Source organism: Arachis stenosperma, chromosome 10 (assembly GCF_014773155.1).
Source record: "Arachis stenosperma cultivar V10309 chromosome 10, arast.V10309.gnm1.PFL2, whole genome shotgun sequence".
Lineage (NCBI taxonomy): Eukaryota > Viridiplantae > Streptophyta > Magnoliopsida > Fabales > Fabaceae > Arachis > Arachis stenosperma.
Genome location: NC_080386.1, coordinates 26,650,527 through 26,662,100, shown reverse-complemented (window position 1 = coordinate 26,662,100; position 11,574 = coordinate 26,650,527). Strand labels below are relative to the sequence as shown.

General features: G+C 26.0%; 1 long non-coding RNA gene across 1 annotated transcript; it reads left to right on the top strand.

Annotated features, from left to right (window-relative positions):
* Positions 1 to 10,101: 10,101 nt before the first annotated feature.
* LOC130954349 (uncharacterized) lies at positions 10,102 to 11,344 on the top strand. Its single transcript, XR_009076284.1, has 4 exons — positions 10,102 to 10,163; positions 10,907 to 10,993; positions 11,081 to 11,165; positions 11,297 to 11,344. It is a non-coding gene; the product is annotated as an uncharacterized LOC130954349 (long non-coding RNA).
* The last annotated feature ends 230 nt before the right edge of the window (positions 11,345 to 11,574 follow it).

Here is an 11,574-nt window from a genome sequence, read left to right as displayed (position 1 = left end):
ATTTTATTTTAATTTTATTATTAACATTTAGTTTTAATTTTATCTTTAGAGTTTTAATATGTTTCAATTATACTATTAGAGTGAACAATATTAATTATAACTAATTAATTATATTATCTGATTTGACCAAAATTAAATAAATATTAAATTATTTAATAAATAATAAATAGAAAAATAAAATAAATGAATTTAATTTGAATTATTTTCTTATTATTTTCTATATCTAGAAATCTTAATGTGCTTTTATGTATTTTGATTAATAGTTCTCAAAAGAGTTACTATTTTATTTACTAACATTTTAATTTTTTATAATAGTTTCATAAAACTTGATTAATAGGTTCTTCTTCACAATATTTTTCTTGAATTTTTTAACAAAAATATATCTTAATTTTTGTCTTTCATCTTTTATATTTATTTATTATACTAATTTTTTTACAGTGTATTTTTATCAACTACATACATTATTTTTAGTCTTTTTTTACTTTTTTAATTGTTTTATTACCTTATTTTTAATTATTTATTTTATTTTTACTCCTCATATGTTTATTGTATTTCACTTCATTTTAGTTTCAATTTCATAGTTAACTTTCAATTATATAAAAGTCAATAGTTTCTTTCAAAACATGGTTAAATATATTATCTATTATATACAATCATTAGGATAAACAAAAAAAAATATAAATTGAATATATAATTTAATTTTAATTTAAACTAAAAACTAAATGAATTGTCAGAAAAATAGCAACTAATTTTATTTTTAATTTCTCTATAATTTATTTAATGGTAAAAATCTCTCTATAACCATTAACATCATCGATAACAAAATTATAAGTCTCTATAAAATAAAAAATATATAAAATAAATAATATATATAATTTTAAAGTTATTAATTATAGACTATAGACAAAACTTTTTTAAAAAAAATTTATGGATCAACATGTAATTTTTTTATATTTTTATTTTTTTTTTAAATTTTTCAGACTTATCAACCTTTAAGTTGTTTATACATCACTTCTCAAAATATTATGATTTCACAAGATATAATATATGGGGTAAATCACCTTTATAAACTATTTGCGTAGTTTTACGTATATCCCCCAAATTAAAAAAGGCTACGTGCATGTCTCAATTTACATATCTATGTAAATCAAATTTATGAAGTTCGAATTATGTATTTTCGTAGTAAATCAAATATATAAAATTCGAATTACTTGGATGCTATCTATGCTACTAAATTGAACGAAGGAGATTCAATTTAAAATGAGCTGGTTGCTACTAAGTGAGTATAAATTGAAACTTATTACTTCGATTTAGCATGGACCATATAAATCAAAATTTATAGATTCGATTTAGTAGGGGATGACATAATTTGAATTCTTTGAATTCAATTTACTTTGGAATCACAATGTCAAGTAATTCGAATCCTATAGATTCGATTTACTACTTACTACCCTAATTCGAATTCATTAAATTTGATTTATATAGAAATGTAAAAAGAGACAACTAGGTAATATTTTTGAATTTGGGAGATTCGGGTAATTTTTGGGGGGGGGGGGGCTTTAGTTTATCAACGTAAATTAACCTAATATGTGATATTAGTTATTGTTATATATATGAAAAATGTGACTTATTTATGCATTGTTTGAATTAAAAAAAAATTTCTAGGAAAATAAAATACTGGAGAAGAAAATAGATGAAAAAATCAATTTTTCATTGTTTAGATCAACAAAAAAATTAAATGAAAAACATAAAAGTGTATGTGGAGGTCATGTAAATTTTTTCTCTTCAAAGTTGGAAAGAAAACTGATGCAAAAGTGCAAATATGGGTAAAAATACAAAGTTACCATTTGAATTATAATTTATATATGATATATATAAAAATTAATATAATTTTACTCTATTATAATTTTTTCTCTTCTTACTTTTTCTTCCATCCAAGCAAAAAAAATTTTTTTGTATTTTCTTTTCATTAATTTTTGCTTTATCTAAACAACACAAAAAATATACTTTTCTTTCTTCTCATTTTCTTTCTTTCTATTTTTTTCCTCCTATTTTTCATCTTATATCCAAACAATAGTTTAGTTTTTATCCATTTATATTCTATTAATATTGTTATAACAAGAATACATGTGACTTTATAAAAATGATATAACCTAAACTCTGATTATCACAAAAATAGTCAAAATGGATATTTGCAGGGATCACTCGCGTTTTGGGGTTAGATGGCGACTTGTGAAATTCTCACGACCTGCCACGCGAAAAAGGATATTGGGACTAGGGGTGGCAAACAGGACGAAACCCGTCGGATTGGCCCGCATAACCCACCAAAAAAGGCGGGCTGGGCTGGAATTTTGAGACCATCAAACTTAAAAAGCCCGCCTATCCTGCATCGCTTAATCCATGGGTTTTGGCAGGGCGGAGGCAGGGTGGGACAGGCTTCTCCGCTGGGCCAAGCTTTTATTTTATTATGGCTATTTTTTTTACAAATTTCTATGATGTTATTGATCTACAAGAGGATGAAGATGATAATTGAAGATGTTTTAAGTTATATTTTGGATTACGTTTTATGTTTGATTGATTATAAACTTGAAGATGTTTAATTATATATTTTGGACAATATTTGTTTTGGTTTGAACAATGTTGGTTTTATTATTTGATTTCAAAAAATTTGGTTTATAATTATGTTTATTACATATTTATAATTATAAAAATTTTAATGCGTGTGAATTTAAAAATTATAATTTTTTTATGTTTTTAGAAATTATAAATTTATTGAAATTGTTATGAAATTATATATATTATTTAATATTTAATAGTTTATAAAAAAAAAGATCCCGCCAACCCGCCAGCTTACCATTAGGTGGAACAGGGGAGAAATTCAAGACCGCCTTACTAGGCGGGGCGGAGCGGACCAGCCCACTAGATGGCAGATTTTTGGCGAGACAGGACGGATTTTCTCATTTGTCACCCCTAATGAGGACACGGACATAAGTACCCGCCCCATGGAACCTATTAAATATACACAAATATAATTTTTTTAATTTATCCTAATTTATATATACATAAATCCATTTCTTGAATTTAGTAATCCTAATTTCTGCTTCCAATTCAAATTTTGTCTTTTTCTTCCAGACTCATTCTCAACCTCGATCCTTTCTCTCTAACTCACTTTTTCTGCCTCTCAAGTCCGTCATTACGTCGCTCAGTATCGTCTCAAAAAATTATGTTATGTTATTATGTTGGAACATATTTTTATGTTTTTTCCTTTTAAAATGTTATTTTTCATAAGGAATATGTTATAAATTGTGTTGAATTATCTTAAATTGATTATTTTATGATGTCTTTTTGTGTTATTTTTTTTTCAAAAATTTTCAAAGAATATTCGTAGATACCCGAGAAGATTTGCATTCCCTAAGGGATAATTAAACAAAAACTTGCAATGACGAAGAAGGAACCAGACATTTTTTTTAAATAGGAACGAGGGATGGGAAGGGGGCTTCTCACGCTCCCCTAATACTCATTACCATATCTAACTAGTAATGGAGATCCAATCTGAGTCGATTTAAGAGGAGACGCGTGGACTTTATCTACATTGAGCCTTTGAGGTAATGAACCTAAGTTAGATTTAGGATCCTAACAATGGATTTTAGTTGATCTTGCTTGCATTGAGCTCTTACTAGACCCAAATATATTTTGGATTAATATTTTAAATCATTGTTATAGTAAATACTATACTATTTAATATTATAACTCTTAGTATATATAAAAGTTGGATATATTTGCAAGATATTTTTTAATTCAAATTAAAAAAAACTAATTATCTCTTTTTTAGCATTAAATATTATTTTCTAATGTAACAAAAAATATAAATAATAATAATCACTCACATAATTAAAATAGATAATCTTAATATATACATGACACTATATATATCAAGGATTATTATATATAATATATAATTTTTTCTATAACGACTATTTATATAATTTATTAAATAATTTTTTCATCTTAATATTTAATAAATTTAACATACAAAATATTATTTAACATACAAAAAAAATAATTTAAGTCATCATCTAAGACAATAAGCATAATAGTACAAATACTTATTTATTTATTAGTAGTGAAAAAATATGTAAATAGTATAAATTGATATTTTTAGTATAAAAGCAATAATAAAAGTTAATTACATAATTAAAAAATTATGAAGAATTTCTTAAATAATAATAAAAATAAGATCACTATTTTCATATATTACAAAGTTTATAAAAAAAATTTTGAATAATAAATCAATCCTCAATAAATTATACATTAATTCTGTCAAAAGAAATAAATAATTAATACATTGGATATTGTTATTTACGTACTAATATAATATATATTATCGATTATTAAGTTTATAATTAATTTTTAACCCAACTTTTGGTAATTAAAATTTAAATGATTGAAATTATTAAATGCTAAATATTTTGCATCTAACCAATTTATTTTTTTATTGAAATTAAAAATGATGAGTTGTTAATCAATTCTAAATTTAAATTTAAATTTGAGTAAGAAAATTAAAAAATATTTTAAATTTTATCTCGCTAAGCAGAATTAATTTTAAGAAAAGAAATTACTTTGTACATCGTATATATTGTAGGATAGTATGGTCATTTACTATTTTTTAATGGTAAATAATGGTGTAAGAAATTAGAAGAAAATGTATTTATAAGTTTAGAAAATATTAATTTATTTTTAATAGAATAAATTATATATTGAATAACAAAAGTTATTATTGGTTTCTCTTCACATTAACTAATAACTAATACTCAGCAATGGTGTTTCGGTATACCATGTTACCAAGAAATATTAATCGATATAATAACTTTTGTAATGATATAAGTTTATGAATTTGAAAATTTAAAAATCATTTTAATGTGAAGTTTTAACGAGTAACAATGTTGATCGTATTGTTTTGACTTCAAAAATGAATATGATACCAACGAATAAAATTGTCCCAAGGAAATTTCAACAAAGACAAAAGTCCATAAGTATTGCTATTATTGAAAAATTAATCTATTTTGAAGACAAATACAATTTTTTTCTACGGATTCCTACCTCAGCAAGTCGAGGACGATTAATCTACCACATATTGATGCTCTATTTATTAAGGGTCTGTCGCTAACTAATGGATTATTTATACACACAAGACGAGATTCGAACTCCAAATATTTGCTTAACCGAACAAATAAGATGATCATTCAACCAATCTAAATTGATTAAAACAAATATTAATTATTTTTAATACTTTTAAGTTGTAAAATATTTATAATAATAATTATTATATATATTTTTTATTTAAATTTTAATAAAAAAATTTATATAATTTAATGTATTATTCCGTACAGGAGTACGAAAATATACACTAGTATAATATATAAAATAGATAGAGTAGTTGAAGAAATGAGAGAAATAGAGGAAGAAAGAGGGAGGAAAGAAGAACTCTTTAATTTTGGAATGAAAGATTTGATTTCAGTTGCAATGAGGGAGTGAAATGTGTCATATTTTTGTTGTAAAATTAGTAAAGAAGAGGAAAAAATTCTTTAATTTTGGAGGGAAAGATTTAATTTTAATTATAATGAGAGAGTGACATGTGGCACATTTTAGTTGTAAAATTAGTAAAAAAAAGAGGAGGATTCTTTAATTTTGGAGGGAAAAATTTGATTCCAATTATAATGAGAAAATGATATGTGACACATTTTAATTATAAAATTAGCATGGAGGAGGAAGAATTCTTTAATTTTGAAAGAAAATATTTAATTTCAATTACAATTAGGGAGTAATATGTGACACATTTTGGTTGTAAAATTAGTAAAAAAAAGAAGAGAATTCTTTAATTTTGAAAATAAAGATTTAATTTCAATTATAATAAAAAAATGACATATAACATATTTTAATTATAAAATAAAAAATATATAAATATAATAAATGTTAATCATCAGATACTATATACATGTAGTCTCCAAAAAAAAGATACTATATACATGCTATTGTGTGGTTATGGATGCAGCTTCTGCTAAGTGGTTCGTAGCATTCTTAACACCGTGGATGAAATTTTGGAATAAAGTTGGTTGCCAAATATAAATAATGAAACACAACAAAAGCATGGAAGGCACTATTACATGGCAAAGGATTTGGCAGTCCGATTGAACCATTAAATGGTCTTAATAATAAAATATATTTTTTAATTTTTTTAATGATTATTAAATAATTTTTATTTAATTTTAATTATAAATTATTTTTTATATTTTATTTAATTATAAAATTTATCATTTATGTTATAAATTATTATTTTATTATTTATTTATCATATTTATTAATAATTAAAAATAAAAATAACAACGAAATAAATTTTTTAATAATCGTGACTTTCATAAATCTTTTAGCAATATAAATTAATAAATTTTTTATTTTTTAATCCATTACATTCATAAAAATTAAGAAAATTGTGGTTATTAATAATTCAATCGATTATATTGGAAGTACAACGAATAGAGTGAATTTTTTATTATAATATGAGTTTTTTCAAAATTCAATCGATTGAAAATGTAACACAATCGATTGAATTTCGCACGGTAATATGAATTTTTTTAAAATTCAATCGATTAAAAGTATTACACAATCGATTAAATTGCACTATATAATCACTACAACAATATAGATTATTTTTTAGGGTTATAATGTGTAAAAGAAAATTAAAATTTGTCAAAAAAATAAATTTTGACACTATTTTAACTATGAAAATATGTTAATAAAAGTTTTGTCAAAAATAGTATTTTTAACATATAAGTGATTGTGAAAAAAAATTAAATCTTATTTTGATAAATATTGGCTGTCAAAAATAATTTGTTAGAAAGAGAACATATTTTCTGTGATACTTATTAATTGTCAAAAATATTATTTATTTTGACACTTATTGACTATAAAATATTCTCAACAAAAAATTTTAACAAAGAATGAGATGAGATCTCGAAATTAAAGAATAAACTGAGATTTAGGAGATAAAGAATGATTAGTATAATTCTAAACTGAGAGCAATGTGATGTCAAAATTAACAGAGTCCAAGGAAGAAGAAAAATAGTGGAGTAAATTGAAAATAGATGAGTGTCAAAATTGAGGAGTAATTTTCTACGGTCAAATTATTCATCAAGAAAACATAAAAAATTTGACATTTGTGATATTTGTCAAAAATATATATTAATTTTAACATTTAATTATGGTGTTAAAAAATAAAGTATTAAAATAATTCTATTTTCTTGTAGTGAATATAAATTTTTTCTTATGAGTGGATTGAATTTTACTTGTCAATATGAATTTTTTCAAAATCCAATTCGTTGATAAAAGTGTTACATCATCCAACAAAAAAATCATCTTTTTTATTTATGCTGAATTGGAACAAAAAATAATTTTTAAACAAATAAAATAGGAAAAATTCATTGATAAAACATAAAATAATTCGTAAAAAAAAATTAATTGCAAACTTTTTTTTATTAAATAGCCAAATTTTTTTTCAAAAATTTAACTCGTATATTCTTAATATTCATCATTTTAAAGTTGGTGAAGACTATACTTAACTAAAATGTTTCTTCTATATAATCAATTTTTTTATATTAACGGACATTTATCCGAGTACTATACAATACTCAATACATACTTTAGCATTTAATTCTTTTTCTGTATTAATTTTTATAATTTGTAATTATGACTGGTGCCCGATAATTAGATTGACATGGTTCAATAGTTAAAGAAAAAAAATTTTTCAGGGCACTTCTTGTTCACACCTTTTACTACTTTGACCGTGGAGATTGGGAGTACAGCCACGGACTTTTTAAATCAGAAGAACAAAAATCCATCAAATGGTACAAATGAAATTATTAAAAACTATAAAACAACAAAATATATGTGAGATCAAATAAAAATAAAAATTTATTTATAAAATTAGTTATTACTTATTAATTTATCATACGAATGGAAATGAATTTACATTTATTCATCTATCATTTAATTAATCTAATCATGATCATTTATTTATGAATTTTCTATAGGTTGTTCATCCTTAAATTCAGAGTTTTTATTAGAAAAATAATTACGGTGGTGTGTTTAAACAGTAATTATATAGACCCACTAAACAATACTTAATCTAAAATATCAAAAGACTCATCTATGAAAATTTATAATAAAAAAATTTAAAAAATAAAATAAAAGTCAACAACTAAAAATACTTGAAGCATTTTCATATTGTATAGTGTAATTCCAATGGATTGAATTTTAAAAAAATTTCATATTGCCGTACGAAATATGTTACACTCCTAATTCATTGAATTTTAAAAAATTTATATTCTAGTGCGAAATTCACTCGTTATGCTTCTAATCGATTGAATTACCAATAAACACGATTTTTTTCGTTTTTATAGATGTGACGGATCAAGAAATAAACAAATTTACATTGCTAAAATATAGGCCACGATTAATAGAAGATATATTTTATTATTGTTTTTATTCACTACTAGAAAACTATTTATTACAGACGGATATTTCCGACAGATTTTATCCACGGAAATATAGAGGGAATTTCAGAGGAATTTTTTGTCGGAAAACAAAAAAATGGATTAACATAAATTACAAACGGAAAAGAGAATCTGTTGATAATTCCGTCGAAAAAATTAATTTTTTTTCCATGAGAAATAGTTACAGACGGATTTTTCGTCTGTAATTAAATGAACAAAAAAATACATTTTATTAAGTTATTACAGACGGAAAATCCGTATGTAATTTAAAAGTTTCCGTCAAAAAATATATTGAAATTAGGGTTGTTACTGATAACTCCTCCATTCAATCACGATCCTTCTACTTCTACACACTCATCTCCTCCAAATGCTCCGTCAACGCCGCCTCTTAGCCTTGCAACGCTGTCGCACCGAACCTCCATTGTACTGAGCTTCTGTTGCACCGAAGCTCTGTTGCATACAGGGACCAGTGTGCACACCTCTTCATCCCTTCAACAAGTGCCGCCAGGCCGAGTTCTACCTTCCATGGAAGTGCGAGAACGAGCGTCACTCCTACGAGAAGTGCCAGTACGAGCTCCTCAAGGAGCGCATGTTCAGATGCAGAAGATCAAGGAACGATCCTCCCTTAATCACTCTCAATCCAAGGGCGCCGCCCTTCCCGTCATCCCTAAAATCGCCAATGCCTGATTCATTCCAGGTTTCTGCTTCTCCCTGATCTAGGGTTTTCGGATTCATTCCTCATTCCTGATTGATTAATTGCTCTCGTTATCAATATTCTCGCGTTCGGATTTATTAGGGTTATGGGATTGTTCACGCTTTTACTTGATTATGAGGCGAGAGATCGATTATCTTCATCATTTTTTAATCTTTTGTTCAAAATTTTGGTAGCTTTCTTACAAGGTACTAAATTATTTATAGTTCCAGTTTTATACTATTTTGCACAGCTTGCTAGTATGTTACTATTGTTTTGTTGCTACTCTCCCTGCCCCTCCTTTTTTTCAATAAGAAATCTAATGACAATAAATGGTTTACAAAAGGTAGAAATTGCTGGCTTGCTGGGTAGCTCGTATTGTAGTGTTGTGATTTGTGCAGTGGAGCATATAGGATTTAAGAAGTTATTGAAGGAGAACATGTGAATTGAGTGTGAAGAGTGAAAGAAGTATGGGTAATGTCTGTATGAAAAATGCTAAATTAATGATGATATATCTATATGAAAAATGTTTGAAACGACCATATAAGGATGCCTTTTTGTTTTGGCCATATAGGAATGTCTTTTATGTTCAATTAATTGGAAGTATTAGAAAGTTGTGGAGATCATAGAACTAAGTTATAATGTTGTGTTGATAGGAACACCTTCACGTGATTTATTTTTATTATTATTGTTTTATGGGGAAAATATTGTTGTGTTGATAGGGATACCTTCATGTGTTATGTTTTCATTATTACTGTTTTATGGGGATAATATCAGCCGCTTCATTACTGTTGCGTTGATGTTTTTGAACCTTTTCTTATGTATGCATGAATCTTCTTCCAATTTTAGGCTGTGGCAGGGTTAGCAGCTGACGGTAGGTAAATTGTTGCGAGGACCAAGTCTGAAGCAACTAACTATGACAGGTTTATTACATTATCCTGAAATATCACAACAAAGTCCACCCTGCCCTTTTATTTTTCATTTTTTCTGATGCATTCGTTTAAATGTATTGTCTATATTGACTAAGATTGGATTGTATGTGTTATTGCTATTGAACACAAATGAACTAATTGGAAATTTAAATCACTGGAAAGTGACTAAGACTTGTTTTAATTTTGATTTCAACCAATTATCATTACTCTTTTTATTCTGCTATATTTTGCTTGACTTATTGTCAATGTGACAATGTAGGATTCCCTGAAACTGATCAGTAGGAATTTAAACTGCTGTCCAAATAACATAGTGATAATTTAGTTTATTTTATTGTTCTTGTTTCTCAAGCTTATAGTGATAGAATATAATCAAAAGCTAAAATCCTCATTCAGAAAGAAAGTTTTAGTGGACCATTAAAATTATTGGTTTATACCTTAAAACATTTGCTATTTTGAACATCTATGATCTAACACAATGCTGTTGGTGGCTCTGGATTGAAATGAACCATATCATGCTTGGGGTTTCAGTACTCATACATTTTCATGCTTTAGATTGAATGTCATGATTGAATCACTATGGGATAAGAGAATTAGTGTAGCAGTGTTGAATGAACTAGGTTTGATGTGCATGCTAATATTGTGTTTTTACCATTTCCTTATGTGTATAGTGCCCAGTTAAAGATCAATATCTTTCCGTTACATAATATTCATTTCTAGCTTATTTTTCTTTGCAGTGTGTATGGAGAACCTATTCCTGTTAAGGAACTTGCTGAACGCGTGGCTAGTTATGTGCACCTTTGCACACTGTACTGGTGGCTCAGGTTTAGTGAAACTGATTCGCATTACCATTTTAAGCAGTAGTTTTTTTTATTTTTTACATCAATAACATATTGCTGGCAATTTCACAGACCTTTTGGATGTGGCGTCATACTAGGAGGTTATGACAGAGATGGACCACAATTGTACATGGTTGAACCTTCTGCTGTTTCCTATGTTAGTGAACCTTTTGTTTTGTTGACAACTTCTGAAATTATATTTAGAAATACCTGAACTATTGAGGTTCCTTTTCTTTGCAGTTTCACATACAACTTTTCTACTAATTTGTTCTTATTGCTATGTTCTAGAGATATTTTGGTGCTGCAATTGGGAAAGGGAGGCAGGCTGCGAAAACATAAGGGAATTAATGTTAATCATAATTATTATATTCAATAATAAATGCAAAATTAAATTTTTCTTTTAATTTTTTTGATAGGGAGGTTATCCTCCTTTCGATTTCCATTGTTGGCTTTCTCTTGGCTTTTAGGGTATGTTTGGTTGAAGGGTAAATGATATAGAAAAATATTTGTGCTGTTTAATAACTACTACGTTGAGTTGCTATTATATAGAATCTTGCTTTGTGAAG